Below are 21488 nucleotides of genomic sequence, written 5' to 3' on the forward strand. Positions count from 1 at the left end.
TTGGCGATTCCTTGTTGAGTCGCAGACAAATGTGCCCCGAGACCTGCGGGAGCGCTTGGAGCAGCCTCCGGTGTTGGTGAGGCTGAGCACGGAGAGCAGCACAGCCCAAGGTGGAGTAACAGTAGCTGAAACTACTACAGGGTAGGATCCTAGAGCCTACGGAGAAGGTGGGGCTGACTGCCCTTCCAGAGAACTGAGCAGGCTTTGGCAAGATAAACAAACAGTAGTTATTCACTTCTCGGGAGAGACTTAAACGGGATTCAAGAGTTTTCTCATGGCTCCACAAACAACTGTCTTTATCCAGAGCTCATCTGTGTCAAACTGAGGTTTCTTCTCTCCCCCCGCCCCCCCCCCCCTCCCTGACATGTTGAAAGAAGAAGTGAAAAGGTTACACATTTATCTTATTTCTTCGTCTCCCAGGACTTGTCTTTACTTTTCTCCTATTTCCTTAATGCAGGGGGAGAGAAGGAGAGAGAGAGAAAAAGGAAACAAAAAAGTTCTCCATGGAGAATTCAATTCAGCAGAATTACACTGCTCTTACGTCCGCTTCGAGGCTCTCTCCCACGCACAGCCTGTGGCTTCCAGCACAATATCTGCACAGCCCCAGCACTGTGTCAGCTTTGATAAGAGCCCCTGTGTAATCAGTGCAGTACCAGTTATCCGGCTACAATACTGTATGATTTCCTCTTGTGGCTTCTTCATTCCTGTTTATAATTAAAGAAGGACTTCTTGCCATGCCAAAGGCTATATAAAAATAAGTAATAAGTAATAAAGCAATGGCACGGATCCAAGAGCTTGCTACTGCCGCTCTTGTTCTTGCAACATGGTAATATCCAGCAGTGGTTAATAGCATTAAGGTTCTGGGCTTTGATTAGTCTATTTGCTTTTAGCAGTTATGGGAGGATGCAGCCAGCCTAGGTGAAGAAAAGGGCTGATGTGGTTTAGGATTACTGGATATGTAGCCTTTATATTTAGCAAAAAGTTGGATCATTTGCTGGGCTTTCTTGACAGCATTGTGTTCACTCTGCGGCAATCAAGTTGGCCTAAAGTCATAAGCAGGGCAGGTGGTTAGAAGCTCAGCCCTGGAGCCAGAACTTGTTCCATCCATTAATTATTTGTGTTGGATAATTAGCACGAGTGCTATGGAAATCGTGGCCCCATTGTGTAAATACATATGGTGCCCCCAAGAGCTTCAGATTTAAATAGCCAAGAGAGACAATGGGCAAATTAGCCAGTGCTACACAACAGGTCATCAGAGCCAGCGGTCCCACCCGACTTCCCATTTTCCAGGACAAAGTGTTCTCTTCATTAGCCCATGCAACTTCAAAGTGCTGCAACTCACAGCCCCACTTAAAAATTCCTTATCTGCCTCCAAGTGCCTTCAGTCCCTGTCTCTTAGCCCAAAGGACTAAGGGATGAGGAGGAGGTGTCCCATGCCACGCTATTTCTTTAACCCCGCTTGTGGGAGAAGCTGTGCCATTCAAGCTCCTTCACAAACCAAACAGCCTTGCTCTGTTGCATGTGGGCGAGAAATTCTCTTCCTAACCATGTACATTTGTGGGGCGTAACTATTGAGCAATGCACTGTTATGTATTCTGAGTTCTTCAGTAACTTCTGAAGGCTTTGTGAAATCAGCTCAGGGCTGGGGACGGCGGACACCCAGGCAGTCACTTCTCCAGGGACACTGCAGGTGTTGCCGTTCTGCAGGGGAGGGTCTAAGATGGAAGGACTGGATTATTTAGGGTCCTGGATTAGTTAGCACCATAACCACAAGGTCATTTGACTGCATTCGGCATCCTCTTGCTAAGGGAACCATGCTCAGAACAGGCACCGGACAAGACTAATCCAAGCAGTACTAAAGAGCATTTAAAACGCTTGTGTTAAAAACTCAGGGAGGTTTCTGCACCTGTCTCCAGCATGTTTTATCTGCTGACCTCACTGGGATGAACTCACTCAGGGAGTAGCAAAGGTTCCCAAACAAAGGCTCCTACCCATTCCGATTACACATGAAAAACATCGCTCCCCGTCACTCTGAGTCACTCCTCGGCTGCTGAGCCAAGCCTAACCAAACCCCACCAGCCCAACAGCCTGGGGAGGGGGTTCCCTGCCTTTGATATCTTTGGCTAGAAACAGTCTTCCCCTTTCTCACACCTGAGAAAACATTCTGCAAAGAGTCTCCTTTCCTTTCGCTTTGCTGCTGTCTTTAAGACTCCCTTTTCTTCCTTTACTGAGTCTGCTTTCCTTAATAAGAATGTAAATATGGTGCAGCTGTGCAACTACGAGGCTCTCAAAATACTTAATAAAGATGGATCAGTTAAACTTACAATCCTGCATGAGGCAGAGAGACATAGAAGTGCTTCTTGGAGCTGTCTTCTATTGCTATGAAGAGCCTTTTCTCATGCACTGTAGGCGTTATCTATTTTACTGAGAGCCCTCAAATTTCGCCCGTCTCAGCTGGTGCCCTCCTCTGATGGAGGCTCCCTTACAAATGTTGCATATGACCACCAGAAAAAAGGTACTTTCTAGGTACATTCCCCTTTTAAAAGAAATTACAGTCATTTGGGGTGAACGGCAGGCAGAAGGGACTGGATGAGACTGGTAATGGTTTGGATCATGCCTTTAGGATGGCTCTTATTTTATTACCATTATTATCCCTCTACTTCTGTGTTTAGGAGGCTCTGGAGTATCAGGTTGCTTAGAAAAGTTTCCATTATTAGGCCTGATTTTCTACTCATTTAGGAAGACACAATGCTGAAATTGTTGGAGCTACATTACTGTAAATCCTTCTGGAAGCTCAATTCAAAGCCCATTGTGGTTATGGCCTCAGCCATTCAAGCACTCTGCCTTAGACCAGAGGTGTGATGTGTATCTGTCCTGGCTTCTTCTTAAAGGACTTTGAAGCCCTAACTGGCAGCTTGTTTCATGCCTTTGATTCATCCTGGTGCTCACGTGCTCAGCACCACGCCAGTCAGCCCTGTCCCTCTTGGTGCAGAGCTGGAAATGGGGGCCGTTCTTTGCCCTTGGCAGATCTTGTGGGGAAGCTGTCAGGACAGGCTGTTTCTAATTTCTCCACTTTGAGTAAGACTTGCTACTCCAGCGTATCCAGCTTGGGCTGAGAAGATAGATATTAGCCACAGAGCCTCCTTTTTGTGGTTTCCCAAATGTTTTGGTTTGAGACTCCTTTTTCCTCCTCTCCCTGCAAAGATGCAATTTTATTCTGGAGATATGGAAATCTGCAGTGCAAGCTCCTTAAAATACCAGATAGCTTTTGGTGGTGATGGTGGTAGAACAGAACAGATCCTTACTGGTTCGACTGAAGTTTTCCCAACTTAAGCTTGCCACAAATATGCAGTTGCCTTCCTGTGAGAATGGTCTAAACAAGAGTGGACATGTGGATGCGGCTACTCAACGCCCCAGCCAAACAGAGGGCTTATTCACTGGTAAATCACAACCAGAAGTTACATACCTGGTTGCCCACTTCTCATTTGTGTTTACTCTCCACTTCTCTCCCAGCCACAGGCCAGGCAATGGCCAGATCCAAACCTCATTGAAATGAAGAGGAATCATTCCCCTGTTTTCACTGGCCTTTGGGATACAGTGCGTCTTTTAACCAGCTATTTTATTATGTTTGCCATCTTAACTTTAAGAATCCGGCACATCCTTGAAAGAGGTTGTTTTAATGAAAATAACAACCTAAAGCTCCAGGTGGGATTTATCCATCACATGGATTTACACAGGCCATAGTACCTGGCATCCGACACGCCAGCCTTTAGCCGTATCTATCCTCACATCACCCAGACTAAGGCTATGAACACCCTGCTGCCTGGAATTTCCTCCAAGACCAGACTGAGGTCAAATTTGCTCCCTGTCCTCATTGCTTACCTGTTGCTCACCTCCCGATCTGGCTCTGGGGTGTCTCAGCAGCTCTGCCTGGGTGGAACAGCCTCAGCGACACCTTTGCACTGCTCCCCAAATTCTTCTTGTGGTTACGCGCAGTTGGAGTGAGTGAGGTTGTATCGTGGTCTCCTGCAGATTTTCTCACTTTAGCTCCTCCTAAGAATAAAAAGGATGCAGAGATGAGTTACAGGAAGATGAACTGCCTGTGATGACAGAGAACATGTGAGTTACTGGGCTTGGTGTGCAGAAACCTGCTCCTGAGCTGTCTATTGCCACTAAAATTTGGACAAAACCAGGGAGTCTTGGCAGACAAAGAAGTCCAATGGCATATCTTTGTTCAAAATGAGAAGTGATACTGTAGGGCTGTAAGAGCATTTCTAACAGGACAAGCTCTGCAAGGAAATGCGATGAAAGCTGTGTTAGATCAAGCTGCAGTCTCCCCTTAGGCATTTTGAGTAATGCAAAGGTAAAGACACGTTCCTGTCTTTTTGACCATGTTCCTTTAAATCCCATCCAGCTGTGCAGATAAAGATGATTTATGGAACATTTCACTACTAATATCACTTATCTCATATTCCAAGAGATGATGACATGTTATCTTAAGCCTTTTTTCGTACCTGATCACTATGTCTTCCAAACAGATGAACTAATGAAAAGGTTGAGGCTGATGGATACGTGCAATAAGCAGACGGGTCACAGAAATGTAGAAAAAGCCATAATGCAAGAGTATAGGCTGCAATTTTCTACTTTGATTCAGGAAGATACAGATTTTATTCAAAAATCAGGAATTGCCTGGAACAAGAAGAGCAAATGGGTTTGTCACCACTTGCACTGCTTAGTAACAGGATTTCAGAAAGATTAGAGGCTTGACTCCCTGTATCATGAAATGCCTTTATCGTGTATCTGGTTTCAACAACTGTGTTTGCAGTGAAGATGAAACTAAGTGTTACTGACCAGAAGGAAACGGAGTAATTATCAGGACTATCAAATCTGGGCCTTGAACAAGTGCAAATAAAATCTGAACAGCTGCTACATTAACTCTGACCACAGCACAGGTATTTTTTATCTTGCTCTAGCATGCAATACTTATCATAAACTGAGAGGAGATGAATGGACGTAAGACAAAACTGATTCTTCAGCACAAGTGAGGTGGGCCAGGGAGGCCTGTTTAATTCTTTTGTTATTAAACATGAAGCAAAGTGCCACTTATATATCACAGGGACAGAAATGAATTACAGCTTCCTCTGGCATGATAATAAAAGAATCTAAATCACAACAAGGTCCTGTCTTAAAAAGTGCCTTTATGTTTCATATGTGATGTTACAAATTGCTTCAAGTGACACAATGTCAAAGTGCTAGTTAATTTGATGAGTTTAAATTATATTCTGTAGAGGAAGAATCCATGTTCTTATACACCAGATTCTTTTTATATAGTATCTCCTATGGGAAAAGCTTCATATAAAAGAAACCTACTTGTGTCTGGCTTTTATTATTTATTGAACAATGCTCCATTGAGTCTCAGATCCTCTCCAGACAGCTCATAAACAAGGCCTGTAGTGCAAAGTTTAGACAAGGACAAAGATTTCTGAACTCTTAAGCATAACACAAAGCTCTGTGATTACCCATACCGGAAGGAATGGACGGAGCTGGAATTTATAAAAGAGAAATGCAAGAAATGCAAAGATATTTTTCTGAAGAAAAAATTTCTATGAAAACTTCAGTTGCATGCTTTCTTCCCTCTGCCCTGTGCTCTTTGTACACTTGTTCCAGAAGCGTTTCTACTGAACTTATTAACTATTAGTTGTTCCAGAACTTCTTGCCCCAAGGAACACCCAGCATTTTTTTTTTTTTTTTGGATCAGCACCCAATTTTTCTCAGACCTTTGGTTGAAAGCTCTACCTACGTAAAATGCATATTAACAAGGAGGGTTTTGTGCAGTTTGGGACTTACAAGCTAATATAGAAAGGGTCGTGGTTCAAGCAAAAGGTTTTCTGGAGTACCACCTTGTTTCCCTGTGGCCTGTAGTGCTAGAGAAAGCTTGAAATAGTATTTCTGCTGGACTGTCTCCCCAGCAGTTCACGTGAAATCAAACTGTGAAGATGACAAAGCCAATATCATTGATGCTTCAAATCATGCCCTCACTTTCCTGGGGGCATGGTGGGGCTGGCTGCACCTCCCTTTCTCACTGGGGCCTTAAGAAGCTAACTGTCCCAAATTGGTGCTCAGGCCTGGGATTCCCACAGACACCATATATAAGCCCTTAAATTGGCTTACTTGCTTGGAAGCCAGTCCAGCTCCTGAAACCAATGGAACAACTTTAGTGGCAGTCACATCTCCTTACATCCAGCTGTTAAATCATTTAAAGGCAGCTAAAGCTACATTCAATTCTCTCCCATTACCGTCACTTCCCACGTAAGCAACTGCTGAAGCTGCCTCTCTTTCCAATGGAAGGAGAGGTGGGGTCCGTGGGATCATGTTCTCACCAGAGAATCTCAGCACTAAAACATCATCCACCCTACGAAAAGGGTTGAGAACCCCTTGGCCTCCGTGAACCCTGAAGGAGCATTTCCAGCACTGTCAGAGTGGCTCCCTCTGTTATTGCAGGCAGCCCTGTCCTACCCTGGCTCTCGTTCGTGTTGATGATTGTCATTTCTAATCTTTTGGCAACGTACACAGTCCGAAAAAAAAAAAAAAGTTAAAAAAAAAAAAAAGTTCCTCTGAGTTGGCTGCATCTCAGCTTCCTGGCTTGAGGGATGAACTGCTCTGCCCCAGATCCAGCTCTTCTTAATATCCAAAATATGCTGCAAGAAAGGTCATTGGAAGGGAGTGGGCTAATTCAAGGCACAGTTGTATGAGACTTAAAAACATGAGGCCGATGAACCTATTTTCCACCTGACGAGCAGTACCCTGCAATTGTCAAAGTACTGTATTCCCACCGAGGTTTCTACACAGAGTCCCCGTAAGCTGAACGACGTAAAATTTCTGTGTTAAAATTAAGACTTAATATTGCAGCTTTTTCTCTTCCACTGACATTTTCTGCCACCTTTTCTCTCCCACTGACATTTTCTGCCTTGCTCTCTGTTCCGGCCTGGGTACTTCACCCTCCGGTGTCACCGAGAAGGGACACGCTCTCGGCTGGCATGAGCAACAGTGACCCGTTGACTCCCATGGCATTACACACCAGGAGCCCCTGGCCGACAAATACAGCTCATTAAAATGGAAGCTCCTGCCTGGTGGGACATAAGGCACACAGGGACCCAGAGGAATTCGGTTTAATTATTTTGTTGCATAAGATTCCTACTTATGGTCTGGGCTTTTGATTATTAGCAAATATATTCCCTTTGAAATCTCAGCAGTTTCACTAAAATCCAGGTCATTCCTTTATATGACACTGAAAAGCCTTCATCCTCAGGCCAGTCAATGTTATATCTTTACACATTAGGCTATGAAAGGTACACTTAGATTCCTGTTCAGCAGGACAAATACCCCAACTACTCCCAAACAGACTTCCGTAAAGCCATCAGGGCCAAAGTTTTCTTTCACATCAAGTAATTAGTGAGTATGTGATGATATTTGTGCCCAGAACATCTATTTCACTTCATTTCAAATGCAAAATGGACTGTGGTCATCTCTGTAATTGATGCAATTATAAAAACTTCCTAGTTATCCACTCTTTTAGTGTTATTGTGCCTCCCTTTGGAAATGGTTTTAGTTACTTTTCCATCACTGGATTCAGAATATTCTGGTTTCTCAGCTAAAAACTATAATATTGAATCCTATCAGAGTCTCTAGAATTCACTTTAGCATCTGGGTTGTGTTTGGGTTTTGGCTTTCCTTTACAGAATAGCAAATAGCAGCTGGAGGAGAATGAAAATCGTTGGGATTCATCTCTTGCTTCAAGACAATGAAATTACATAATAAAATAGGAGCTTTAGCAGGCAAATTGAGAGAAGTAGAAAATCAGTTTTACCGCTAAAAATTGTGCAGAGGACCGGATGCAGATATAACAAAAATAGCAGTGTATGTGGAATCACGCCTTTGGGTCCACTCGCTGACTTAGCTCCATGGATGTACATCAGCCAAAGATCTCGCCCATCACTGCTGATTCATTGTCATTTATTAATGCTGAGACACATCCCTCCTTCTTCTACTCGTGGCACACACTGCAGCACTGTGCCCGGGCCCCTTTTCCCTCTCACTGATCACAGCCTCTCTCTCTCTTTCCTGCCTGATTCAGATTTAGTGAGAGTCCCAGTAAAGGAACCAAAACCAAGGGGAAGAGGAAGAAGAAATTTCCCCGCTGTAGCAAGAAGATATTTTCTAGTCTGGGAAACGCTGTCATTTCTGGAGAAAACTGCTGTCCAATAGAGACTGCATATCCCAGAGCAGAGGTTTCAACCACAAGGCTATTATTTTTAAGAAGCTGTGGATGGACTCTTATGGTCCCTGCCTAAGTATTATCCCTGGGAGGATCATTTTCCATTATGTGGGATTACAACTGGAGTTCTTTTATGCTGTAACAACATCAATACCTAGAAGGTAGCTACAATGGGTATACATGTTCTGTTGTCATGTCTATGTATTTATCTCAATAAGAAAAAACTCCCACTGGGACTAGAAACTGTTTTTTGTTGTTGTTTGTTTTTTAAGATTCCCTTTCAAAAGGCAAAAAATCAGATTGCATACAAAAATACTTAAGAGGTATACAGTTAGCTGCACTCCTTTAAGGTTCAAGGAGGAGAACTCTGTCCCCATAGTTAAAACAGCTAGTTAGCACACAGCATGTCTGAGTTAAAACACCAGCACTGGGAAAACAGCATGTCCTAGCAGCTCTTGACAAATGCAAGGTCCAAAAAAATGTCTAGCAGCTTTCTTAGGCAACAGCCTGAGCAGGAATTTGAGGATTCCTGCAGGAGAACAAGTTGCGTTGTCATCGTGCAAAAGAAATATAAGTCCTTAATTTGGGAGATCTGGCATATGGCAGTTACTGTAGGTGGGACACACTGTGTAAAACCTAATCTGTTCAGCATATGCTTGGGAATAGTTCCTGTGAGAATATTCAAAGGCTGTGTGTAGGTACGAGTGAGTGCGTGTGGTCTGCCTCCCCACCCAGTGGTGACTGTGACACCTCCAGACAAAAATATTTCGGTCCCAACAAGGAGCATTTGCCATCTATCAGTTCTTGTTTTCTGTTACTCTTCCAAGCATTTGTTGCTATCTTTGTGGAGTTGCAGGAGTTTATATTTGCCCGGCTACTCCGATGCACAGAGGTGTAATCCTGCTTTGAGTGGTATCCATGGCAAAATTCCAGTTCCATTAAGTGAAATGTGTATTTATGCAGGGAGCTTAAATGAATCATTTAAAGCTACAAGAAAAGGAGTTAATTAGGACGTGCAGGGCTTGTGTTGACTAGCTGGTTTTAATCCTTTCAATGTAGAAAGGATAATATGTAATGGGAATTTTTCATTTAGTTTTCTGAAGCTTTGAAAAATGTTAGAATAGTGATGCTATTAATGCTGTTTCACAGTCCAAAAAAATGTCATCCATTTCTACTGCTAAAATAAAACAATCTGCTTCTGAAATGAAGCTATATTTAGGGCCATAATCTGGTATAAGGACTTAAGCTAACATCTAACAAGGGAGTCTGGGAAGGAAATTCCCTGAAGGCTGGTTGTTTCAGAGCTGTTCACTGCAGAACACGCTTTCTTTTGAAGCAACTGGTACCAGCCATTACAGGAGACAGCTCATGAGGGCAATGGGGCTACTGAACCAGTCTGGCCCTTTCTCTGTTCTGTCTATACACATTTATCTGCCTTGGCAGACCTAGAAAGAATGAAGGACTGAGCATCACACTGTAAGATAAAGGTTTGTTCAGCTCACACGTAAATCTGTGCCATGGCGTTAGTGTGCCTAGCACTTGTTATCAAGGCTCTATCACACTAAACATCCTGCAATAACCAAACTTTCCACGGAAGGCTTTTGCAACTGAACCTTTCTCATGCACTGAACCCGATGCCCTCCCCGAAAGAACAGCTTTTATGGGCACTGCTCCTTTCACCTTCAGGACTGTGTATTTGAAGATATAGCAAGTTAAGAATTTCCTTATTGCATATTAATGCCCTTTAATGTGCTTTGAACCTTTTCATTTTAATTACATTAGTTGCCATTCTATTTAAAGTTCCTACAATCTGGTTACTCTTATTCAAATCAGGTTTCCGATTCTCCACACTTAGCTGCTGTTTTTCCGCTTTGCTAAATGCAGAGCTCTTTCTCCCGTGACCTTAAAATCAGCATTAGCACCTTGCAAAGGACAAACAGGAAAAGACGACCCCCCTTCTCTGCAACGTAGGACCCGATCCTATTCCCACTCAAGCAAAGGAAGTGGGCAACTGATGATTTTTCCCTCAGGCCTTTTTTTAATTTTCACTTGCCTGCTTTATGTTTCTGGATGGGTGAAACTGAGGCAAGGATAAATCCATATTGCTGGTGGGAGCTAGCACAGTTGTCCTTGCCTCAGTTTCCTGGTGGCAGGAGGTAAGAATATAGGCCACTGAAGTTTTATCCTGCTGCTGTGCCACTATGTTGGACTTGGTAGAAAAAAAAGTGCAATTAAATAAGATCAGCTGCAATTAAGCAGGATCAAAATAGTTCCCCTCCCATTTAAACACGCAAATTAAGGGCAAATTTTTTGCATGTGCCCATTTATCAGCTGTTTCTATGGTAACACTTGTTTTTCTTAATACTGTGTCTCATTTGTATCATGGTAACACCCTGTAATCCTGGTCCCATTGTCCTGGGTTCAATGAAAATGTGTATAAAAGAGAGTCCTTTAAAGATCTTGCTGTCTACTCACAGACTTTCACATTGGTTTACTTCACTGCTACAAATTTACAATGGTCACTTTTATTTTGGTTGCAGTGGCTTAGCCCAGCATAGGCTAAATATTCTCCTTCCTGGCTTGAACTGAACTGAAACAAATCTGATTGAAGTTGAAGAATCAACATTTACTCAGCAATTTGCAACCCTTCAACTACACTAGTTTAAAATCACAACTTCAATAAACTGCTTTAACTCCCTTGAGTGGAATGAGACTATTCCTCCCTGTCAGATGCTTTGTACTTTCTGCAGAGAAATGCTCCTTTTGGTGTTAAATTCCAGAAGATATAAGACCCTGTTTTTTTTACCTGGATGCAGGTAACAAATATCTGCCATTGCAGGGCTACACCATCCTATCCAACCTACTTGTTTCCACAGCCTTCATGTTATAACTTAACGCTTTTTGTTCCAAACCTCGTTTTTATGTGGTGTGTGATGAATGACCTGGAGGTGCTGCAGAACCTTCTGCACGAGGAGCTATTAAGTGGCTGCGTCATGGTGGTTGCGTCTTCCTGTGGTCATCTCGTCTAATCACCGTGAAGAGAAAACTACCTGTCACCTGAAAAAAAAAAAAACAGAAAAAAAAAAAACCAACAGGATTTTCATGGAGGAAAGTTGTTGCTGGACTAATATTCTTGTCTCTCCTTTCACAGGCAGAAGGAATTCAGAGCATCTCTGCAGAACTCCTGTAAAGCTGCTCTGCTGTTTTAGGGTCTTTACAAATACAGGTCCTATTGGTTTATGCCATCCAGCCCTTAAGTCAAAGCTGCAATCCCTACAACCAAGACAGACCTTCCCCGAAAATCCCTCTGAAGCACACAGGGATACCTGGGTTTGTCCTGAGGACACGTCCCATTAACGCTTAAAGGTGTCCCATCTGCCATACACTTCCTGAAGATTAATGGATGATTGAAGGCCATGTACATCAGTGTTTCCTGTTAGCATCTCTCAGTGAAATTAATATCACAACAAAGATTACACGGATGCTTTCAAATGACAATTGATTATATTCAGAGGCCAGAAATAGCTATGTGCTATTTCTACTGTATGCTGCCTTTGATCTGCTTTAGGGAACGTACAAAAGTTTGAGGAGTCTCTGACGAGCAACCTGTATCTCCAACCTTTTTCTCAAGTGAGTGGTTGAACATCTCCTAGCAAACTCCCAAGACTAGTTTTTGCAGCCTAAGACTGTTTGCATGGGTAAAGATTTGCAGAATCAGGCCCTTCTTGGCCTCTGCTCCCTGCTTAATTTGCTGTTATTTGTTTAGCTCCTGTGCAACAGAGGTTTCCTTAGCAACTGCTGTATCCTTTTACAAGTCATTGTTAATGACACACATTGACGTCGGCTGTGTACGAGGATGCTAAAAAGGATGGCACCCAATAAAAAATAACCTTTGTGATTACCCAGTTTCCTTAAGTAAACATCACTATTATCCATCAGGAACTTGCTAGAGGCACTTCTCTTTTGAACAATAATGTATGTTGCCTTTAGCATTACCAATGGGAGCCTTTTTCAAGTTTGCAAAGGTCAATAGGAAAATCTCTTGTCCTTTTCTCTTTGTGCCTAATGCCAACACTTACTGGCATATGCCTGGCCAGGAGAGAGGCAATTGCTCTCTAGACTGTCTTGCCTCTAAAGACTGAGATCCAATTTCCTGCACAGAGAAAAATATCACTTTGTTGTTAGGTGACGGGAGGTGGCAGAGATCTGGGCCCTGTGCTCAGCTTTCCTCACACACTTCCCGCCTGATGCCCTACAAATCACTCAGGTTCAGAGTCCCCAAAACAGGGGACCCTGGCTGCTCCCTGTTACAAAGCAAATGAAACTGGTGGTTCATTTCTTCTACGGATTTCCCCATACTGAAGCTGCAGAGAAGAGACCAGGTGCAGAATAAAGCTCCCCAACAGTGACGACCGTAAGTTTTCTTCACTGGCTGTGTTCACCCCAATCATCTGGTACTGAAGATAGAATGGGACCTACATTTTTATTGCTGAGCTCATTAATGTTTTTCCAAAGATACTGGCCAAAGGCAAAGGAAAAAAAGGCTCAGAGCCACAATCCAACATGGCATTAATAGGAGCTTGTGCATGCAGCTGATTCCAGTCGGAGAACTGGGTAAAGTAGTCTATGCTGAGTTGATATTGACAGTACTAAGCTCTTACTGGTACTGGAGTGAGCTAGTTTAAAGCTTTTCTGTGTATCTGTGTTATTTGTCTAGAATGCAGACATGCCCTTAAATGGAATTTGGAGGTTTTCCCGTGGAAAGTTATGACTTTGCATAAAAAAATGATTATACTTCAATTCTGATTACTATTTTTTGACAAAAAGCTGAGACTACTTGTTTGCAGATAAAACTGGATTTGCTGCTTTCTGGTGGAAACATGAAAAATTAGGGCAAATGTTTTTTTGTGAGTGTTTTCAATTTAGTTTGAAAACTCGAGTTTCTGTAAGAAAATAAGAGAAGAAAGTTTATAAAGAATTTTCTACCATTCCCGAAGCCTTGACTTTTCTGATTTAGCACATTAAATGGGTGCTTACATTTTTTAGATGGGAAACCAGATCCAGCGTGGGAGACCAGCCTGGGCCTCTCTTTTTACTTTCCCCCCTACATTTAGAGGTGTACAGATCCAGGGTTGGATTCAGGCTTATCTCGGTAAGAATTTCATCCACAAGCTAATTACATGCAATATACTCTTGCTCTTCCCTCCAAATTCAAGAGAATCCTGGGTTCAGTGGGAAGGAGATTTGGTTGATATCAACAATAAATTCTTGATAAACTGCACACTAATGCCAGGCTTGGCTACATAAGGAAGGTAACATAAGAAGAAACAGTCTCTAACTTATCATCTGAGCTGAGAATCTCACCAATACGCCCCGTATTTTAATGGCTGAAACCCAGTTCAAAACCAACACTATCCATTTCAAGTTCTTGAATACTAAACAATGTTAAAATTAGAGGAGGACAGTGGCTGTAACCTCAAAATAAGAACAGTGTTCTTGAATAAAATTTGCTTTCCTATTGCAATTGCTTTCAATCTTGGGCTGCAATCATTTCAAAATGAATGGTTGTCACCACTATTTTAATGACCAATATTCCTTTCTAATTCTTAATTGCTCAGTGTATACTTTCTGCATTTTTAATTACTTTTCAAAAATGTCAACAAATTCAGAAAGAATCAAATAAATGTTATTGGCTTGGGAAGAATTGTATGGGCCAAACCATTCATCTTCAGGCAGCTCCTTTCTGCTGTGACTTTGAAAATCGCCTAGAGCTGGGGTGACTTGGTACTGCACAAATGCTACACACTATCTGTCGAGCAACTGCAGGTGAAGTGGCCCAGAAACAGGCATCCCTCTGGCCACACATGGGTACTCTGGTCCATACAAGGAGCTTTTGAGGAGCTAAGCTAGAAGATAAGTTGGTCTGGATAAACTGGTCTACTCCTGAACAGCAGGTAAAAGTTTCTTTCAAATGCTGAAGCAATGAAGGAAAGTCTCAAACTTAGAGGCAGAAAAAGCCTATAATGAACACATTATTTACTTTTCTATCCTTTTTTTTATTTTTATTTTTTATTATTTCTTACTTTTTAGCTTGCCCCCACAGAGAACAGACCTAAGTTCTACTTGCAGTTTTGCTTCATGACGTTGGATATGGCCTTTCACCGCTGTCTTCATTTCCCATGCATAAAGTGGGGATATTCATAGAAGCAGAGTCAGAAGTGAACTCTAGGTCACTGTCCACTACCCTCTTCCAAGACAGGAGCTGTTTTGCCCATGTCATTTCCAAAAGCAGTTTGTTAGGCCTGTTCATAAGACTGCTTTATCTGGAAATTGCACTTGAAAAGCAATAAATTCTTTGTAAACGGTTGTGAAGTTTAAGCTCTTTCAAAAACTTTGTTTCTTTATTGCTAAGATGTTTTTCCAAATAGTTAACCTGAGCTACTCTTGCTGCAGCATAAGCCTGCACATTAATTTGTGCACTGTGGCCCTGGGGAACAAAAGTCTATAGCAGTGACCTGTTTAAAGTCACTTTAACTGAATTATCAAACAATTACAACTCTACATGTAGGAAGCAGTATCTAAGATGCAGGTACCATCATTACTATTACTATTTTTTCGTCAAAAGGAAATCTTCTATACAAATATTCAAAGGATAAATGAACAAACAACATGCTTAATCTAAGGGATTTGAGTGCACAGCTCCCAGAACTGGAAAACAAAACACATTTAGCGTCAAAACAGGATGTGATTAGAGACTGATGGCATCTCTATGACCACAAACTTAATTGAACCTTTAGTTCTCGCTGTGGAGCAAAGCTGCCCATGATGAAGAATTCTGATTTCTTCTACCTTACAGGGTAATTGCAATTTTTGAGCATGTAGGTTAGTGCCTTGTTATTAACCTCTGGCAGGAAACACACTGTGAAGGCTTATGAACACAGAACATGGGCAGTTTCTACTCAAACGGAGGCAGCAGTTTTTATGAGTACAAATGGCTCCATGTGGTATGAAACAAGGGAGAAGCAGGTTCTTTTAGAGAGAGATTGCCACTAAACTACAAGATGCTTTGAGTGGACTACAACCAGGCTTGCTGAATTCCCTCTGTTCTTGCGTTCTTATTGAAAACCAGATTTTCATCCATATTGTGTGGCTGAATCTTTCAGGACGCATTTCTCCCTCCAGAAATGTCTATTTAATGTTACTTGAGGTAGGAAACGCAAGGATAATTAGTCCTACTGAAAACTGCAAACAGTCGTGACTGAGTTTGAAGTCATTGGCTAAACTTCTGTGACTTACTGTTCAGTGTGACGTGAAAGAAGACTACATGGTCGTGCTTTGAAGCGCTAGATGTTCAGATCTCTTACCCATGGATTTATAAGCAAACACTTTTCATTGTTGGAAAGTTGTACGGAAATAGTAAAAAATAAAAAATAATAAAAAAGCAAGGTGCTATTTCAGTCCAAATAAATAAATAAACACATAAATGTTGATAGTAACCAAGCTCAGGAGCTTAATATCTAGTGAAAATCCTGCTCGTGGCTTTTCAGTCCTGCATTAGCTGTTAGAGACCACATGCTGTAAAATACATAGAGCAGTGAAAATGTGCCTGGTTAATCTGCCCAAGCAATCTTGCCCCTTTCCCGCTAAGGGGGAGTTTATGAGAAGTTTCTTTGGATTATTAGAGAAGACATTTAAAAGGATGTATAAAAAGGCTATTAGAAAAGTCAGTGTTTAGTTGTAATAATAAACATGACTTTGGGGAAGGGGGAATAGTCATAAAACTGTTTAGCCAAAATAATGATTGACAACGTGTGTGTGTATGGGGGGAAGTAGGGGTAAACATCCATTACCGTATTTGTTATTTGGAGAGAGGTTAGCTGGAACAGTTTCAGACCAAGAGATTTGAAAAAAGCAGGATTCTTTCTCGGCAGGATGTTTATAACAACTCCGGGCCTGACGATTGTGTCCTTTGCCCATCCCTCCATCTGCATACAGCGATGCTTTGTCTTTTGTCCCCACCAGTGCGTCACCCCACTGGTCCCTTGCTGCATCATCCACTTATCCTTTGTCCTCTTCTCCTTCTTGCTCAATCTCTACGGAAAAGCCTGCCCCTCCTTGGTGCACGCAGCCGGATGGTCCCCAGCTCCCAGCCACTGCTACCTGCCCGAGCCACCAAGCCTTGCAGCCCTGCACCTTGCAGTTTCACCTCCTCTTTCCTCCTCCTTTTCTGGCTCTATTCAGTTTTGATCCCTCTCCGAGACATCCGCGCCGTGCTCTGCACTCTCCTTCACCTCAGCCCCTTTTCCCCCTCATGCCTCCCGGTTCAAAGACGGGATGTGAAAACACTGGTGCCTGGTATCCAAAACAGATCGATACGAAGAGACACAAGTCCCACTCAAATAGACTAACCCGAGCGGGCTCCCCAGCTGACTGCTGAGAAAGTGCATCTGAGCTGTTGACTCAGCCCCCACCCCCGCCCTGCTCTTTTCCTGGGGGCCTGGGAGCCGGCGCAGGGGGGGGACGCGCTGGCCCCAAGCCATGCCAGCAACTTGTTCAAATTAAAGTCTCATGCATTTACTTTGGTTATTCCACTCCTGCCTCCCAGGGGGAAAGGGGGGAGGATGCGCACAAAAAGGCGGCGATGCTTTGCTTTTCTAGCCTTTGCTTGCTGATTTTTTTATTTTTTTTTTCTGTTCTTTGTCGCTTTAGAGTCTTGTTTTAAAGAAAGACTTCACGCTGTCATTGGGGACCTGGCAGGGCTCCTGAACAGGGAGGCAGGATGGGAAGAAGACAGCATTGGAAGGGAAGAAAAGGGCTCTGATTCACAGAGCAGGTCTGTGACTCAAAGTGCTCCTGCTCTTTGAAAGGGCAGGCTTTTACAATGTTATCATTATTACAAATGAGGCAAGCAAAGGAAATCACTGGCGTGATAAAGACGGGAATGCAAATGGAGAGGAGAGCACAGGCAGCCCAGAAACCCTGTGGCACAACCTTCAGCAAAACTCCTTGACCCCCTTGTTTGTAGGTCTGTGATCCCAGAAACCCAGAATATGAGACATCCTGCAGCCCGTGACTTCTCAGCAGCCTGGCAGAGCCCTTGGGCTCCTCCTGCAGATATATCCTAACAATCAAGCCCCAAAGCAGCCACTATGGGATGAGAGGACTGACCTGGTGTGCTTGCTGATGCTCTTGACACAAGGGCAGGCTGAGCGTTTTGCCCCTGAGAAATGCCCCAGCAGCTTCTTCAACACTCTGCTTAGGGACCCTGTGGTTCAGGAGCTTCATAAATCTGAGCATGTTAACGTGTGATTAAAACAAGCTGCAGGGCCGAGGAGGCAGTGAAGGGGGAGACTCTGAACAATGCGCTGGTTGATTAACGCTGTGATGAAGTGGGGAGATGGAAGACAATTTTTCCTGCACAGGCCAACTCGCAACAAGCGGAAGTTGTAAGCGTTCTTTAGCCCTCCACAGCAGGGAAGAAAAAATCATCTGTAGTCATCTTAGCTATTCTCAGTGGACTTGCAGAGATGCTGGTGCAAATCTCCCTGTCTGCAAGTGCTCGTCTTCACTTTAGTTCTACCTGTCCAGTGCAAAAGAGAACAGGTTCACATGCTCAGATGTTTTAGATGGCACTGTCTACCTTAGGTTAAGCGGATACCAGTAAGGGCTAGCTAAAGGTGTTGAAAATTCAACCTTGCATTGTAGGAAGTGTCTCTATGACGCTGATTTTTACCCTAAGCGTTCTTAGTAAAAAAGGAATGCGAAGAACATATCCTGAAAGTACAAAGTGCTTCATCCAAGGCAGTTTGCAAGCAAGCTATTTAGTTTAAGAACCTGATGTACCAGAAGCAGTTTGCTTTGAAAAAACGTCACAATTCCTTGAGATATATTAGAAAACATGGTCTGAAAATGTCATGCGGAAAACCAGGAAGGTTTTTGTCTCCTCTAGAATTGCGCCTCGAAATTTCTTTTTAGTATTTAACAATGTTATTTCATTTACTTTTATGTAAATGAGTTTTTAACTTATTTTTAAGGAAGCGAATTACCCTTATCCTAAATGTCTGTAATTGGTTTGCAGAAAAATAGTTGAGATTTCTGATCACTTATGCATATAATTACCGGTCTTAGAGAAAATTGAGAGTTTAGTTCCTTTGTAAGACAGTAACATGCGAAAGGAGGGAAAAAAAAAAAGTAAGAGAAAGCAGAAATCATTTGGAATTAATTAAAGTCTGGCACAATGCAAAATATTCCATAAAATTAACCTGGGAACTGAAACAGCAACTACTGATCTGCAATGTTACTGAACCTGAAAATCTAGTTTGCTTACAAACCACTGTAAAATTCCACCGCCTTCATCATCAGATGTTATTTACATGGAAAAAAAGGATATTATGGTGGTTTGGTCGTCAAGCTCCATGTCAGAAGTTCTAAGCTCTGGCTCTTTAGTCACTTCCAGTTACTTCTCCCCTCTGTTCCCCAACATCCCTCTACAATAAATGACGACAACCACAATATTTGTTTGAACTTCTGTACGAAACCTGGAATGCCTTTCTGCAATGCAATAGCTCACTTGACTTCACCCAGTTTATCCCCGCAGATGTTGTGCTATTCCTCAGAGTTTCTCAGTGCTGAATTTAACCCAAACCATTTAGAACAATACATATTTTAAGATGCCCAATAGAATTCATCAAAAGCATAAGGAGAGAAATGTTGAGTGACCGAGAGACTGCACTTGGCCAGAGAAGAAAAAGGTAACTGTACTCCTAATACAGGCATTTCACTTCAGAGCCTAAAATTAGTTATTAATACGGAGCTTGAGCAGCATTAGTAAAATGACTCTTCTGAGGGGTGGTCGGGTGAATATTGGATGTAGGAGATTTAAGTTGTTAGGTACATAGCACCCACAAGAAGTTAGGATCCTGGTTATCTTTCTGAATATTGTCCTTAGGACTTCTTATTTTGTTTAATTTTATGTTTGATGAGTATTTGCTGAACATCCTTCTGACACTTCCAGTATCTTATTTCAGCTTCTTGGCATAAGGACTACTGTGACCTGCATCAGTGAGCTATTAATTTCAGGGAATCATAGGAAGTTTTTTATTACAGACACTTCTTACTTTCCTGTGCTTTCCTGACCTCCTGAGAAGCATTGCAATGGAAGAAACACGGTAGAGGGGTTTCAAGCAACAACGCTGCTTAACACCCTCTCAATGTCTGTTTTAAAATAATGGCCATTAGTGGAAGGACTAATGCTCAAGACTCCCAATATTCAACAACTTAACAAGACCTGTGTGTGCCCAAAAGCTTACAGAATCTGTAAGAAGGTGATATTAAAACCGATGTCCATATAGAGAAGAACTGAAAGAACAATATTCAGCTAACTCAACTTCACCTAACTTAAGGATTTTCTTTAAGACCATATTGAAAGCTGTCCTTCTGAATCTTAAGAGTTTTATCTGATGAAGCAAAGTTTGCCATCTCTGCTGACGATCTCTTAGAGGACCCACAGTGAGGTCTGACTGGATCTAAAATGTCCTATAAACATTCCTGCCCTCTATTCATTTGTGAGAGTTCACTGTGTGTTACAGTATTTAGCCATGATTCAGGCACAGACTCCTCACTGTGTGTTTGCCTAGTGTTGTCCTACTGCAGTACTGGGCCTTGTTAGCATCACTGCAATAAAACTAAATAATTAGTAAAGCCTGTAATAATGGAAAATCATCATTCAAAACAGCCTCCAAACAAGACTGTGGTTGAACAGTTTAGACCCTCCAGTTGTCTAATGTATACCGCAGAGTCTGGTGACTGGAGCCAGATTTATTAGCCTTCGAATGACAGTCCGTAAGTGAATGCGGTTAAAAAGCAAGAACCCATTGTGACGATCACTGCAGGCTTAGGGAAGACGACCTATGAATCACTTTGTAGGAAGTCCAGACTGGTTCCCTAATAAAAATGTACATCGAAGCAGCTGAACAGAAGGTTGGTTGTCCAGGCTGGTTCAATTCCAAGGGTTTCATAACGAATTCAGGCTTGAGGCTCCCCTGTTACCTGTTAACATGAATGATAGCTTTGATGGATAAGTACCGAGAGAGGAAGTGAAGCAGGTCTAATGCCGGGTGGCTGCGTGCCTTCCGTGGAACAGTTTGCAATGGCCTGTGCAGACAGCGGTTCGAAAGTGTGGTTAAAGTTCTGTGGTCTTTATTCAGGCAGCGTTCAACAATGATGCTGCCATTAATAATATTTGGGCTTCTTTTTTTTCCAACAGGCCGATAAAACCTGACTACTTCTACATCCCTCACATTCTGTCCCCACTCAAATTTTGTTGGTCTCCAAGCCCATAACCTGAGATGACCGAAAACCCATCTGAGATTCCAAACTTACACTTTATAGAGGTATATGCACCCATTTCCTCTGATCTTCTGTTTTAAAGCGTTGGGTTGGGACTTGGGGAATCTAGGTTGTCACCCTAGCTCTACACAATTTTTGGCAAGCCACTTCCTCATCCTCTGCCTGTTTTTCTATTTGTGGAAAGGAACTAATAATTCTTCCTCTGTCATACTATTTCCCTGGCCTATTTAGGCTCCTTGGAGAAGAGTCAGTCTCGCAAATTGTTTATGCAGTGCCTAGCTCAAGGGAGCCAAGATCTTGACTGGGACCTATGGAGTCTACCATAAATATATACAACAAGCTTACTCCAACTATATGATACATCTGCTCTCAAAGAGTTTAGCCTTCATCTTCAGCACAAGTTTTATTCTGGTAACCACAAACATTAATAAACGTATGCAAATAAACTTGTTATTTCCAATGAAATTTGACATCCTCAAACATCCTACGGCCATCATATGCATTTTATTGAAAGACAGCTGCTATTTGTTCAGCTTTTTTCCCTCGTCCCTGAGACAAAGGCATATTGACTTAATCTATGGGTTATGAAAAAAATGCTCCCATCAGTTCATAAGTTTACAGAAAAGAATGGAAAGAAAAAGTGAGCTTATATCTAACCAATAGTTGAGCTACGTGGCAGCTGCAGTATATGAAAATGCAGACAACAGGCAAACATATTTATAGGAACAAATGTACCTCCGGCTGAAAATAAGTGCACTTTTTTATGCTTGACTGCGGAGACAGAGATATGCATCTACATGTATAGAAAGGCAGAAATAGAGAGATAAAGACATAATAACACACATATATTTGTGGATATATCTAT

The 21488-nt window shown here is 42.4% G+C and overlaps 1 long non-coding RNA gene across 1 annotated transcript in view; it reads right to left on the reverse strand.

Moving 5' to 3' along the window:
- The window catches only part of LOC106048844 (uncharacterized), a 44438-nt gene that overhangs the window by 18218 nt on the left and 4732 nt on the right, over nucleotides 1-21488 (reverse strand). The window contains exons 2-3 of the long non-coding RNA XR_001214302.3: nucleotides 11218-11332; nucleotides 3883-4053 (exon numbers count right to left, since the gene is read on the reverse strand). This is a non-coding gene — a long non-coding RNA (uncharacterized lncRNA). The remainder of the gene's footprint in view (nucleotides 1-3882; nucleotides 4054-11217; nucleotides 11333-21488) is intronic.

The sequence above is a fragment of the Anser cygnoides genome, chromosome 26 (genome assembly GCF_040182565.1).
Source record: "Anser cygnoides isolate HZ-2024a breed goose chromosome 26, Taihu_goose_T2T_genome, whole genome shotgun sequence".
Taxonomy (NCBI): Eukaryota; Metazoa; Chordata; class Aves; order Anseriformes; family Anatidae; genus Anser; species Anser cygnoides.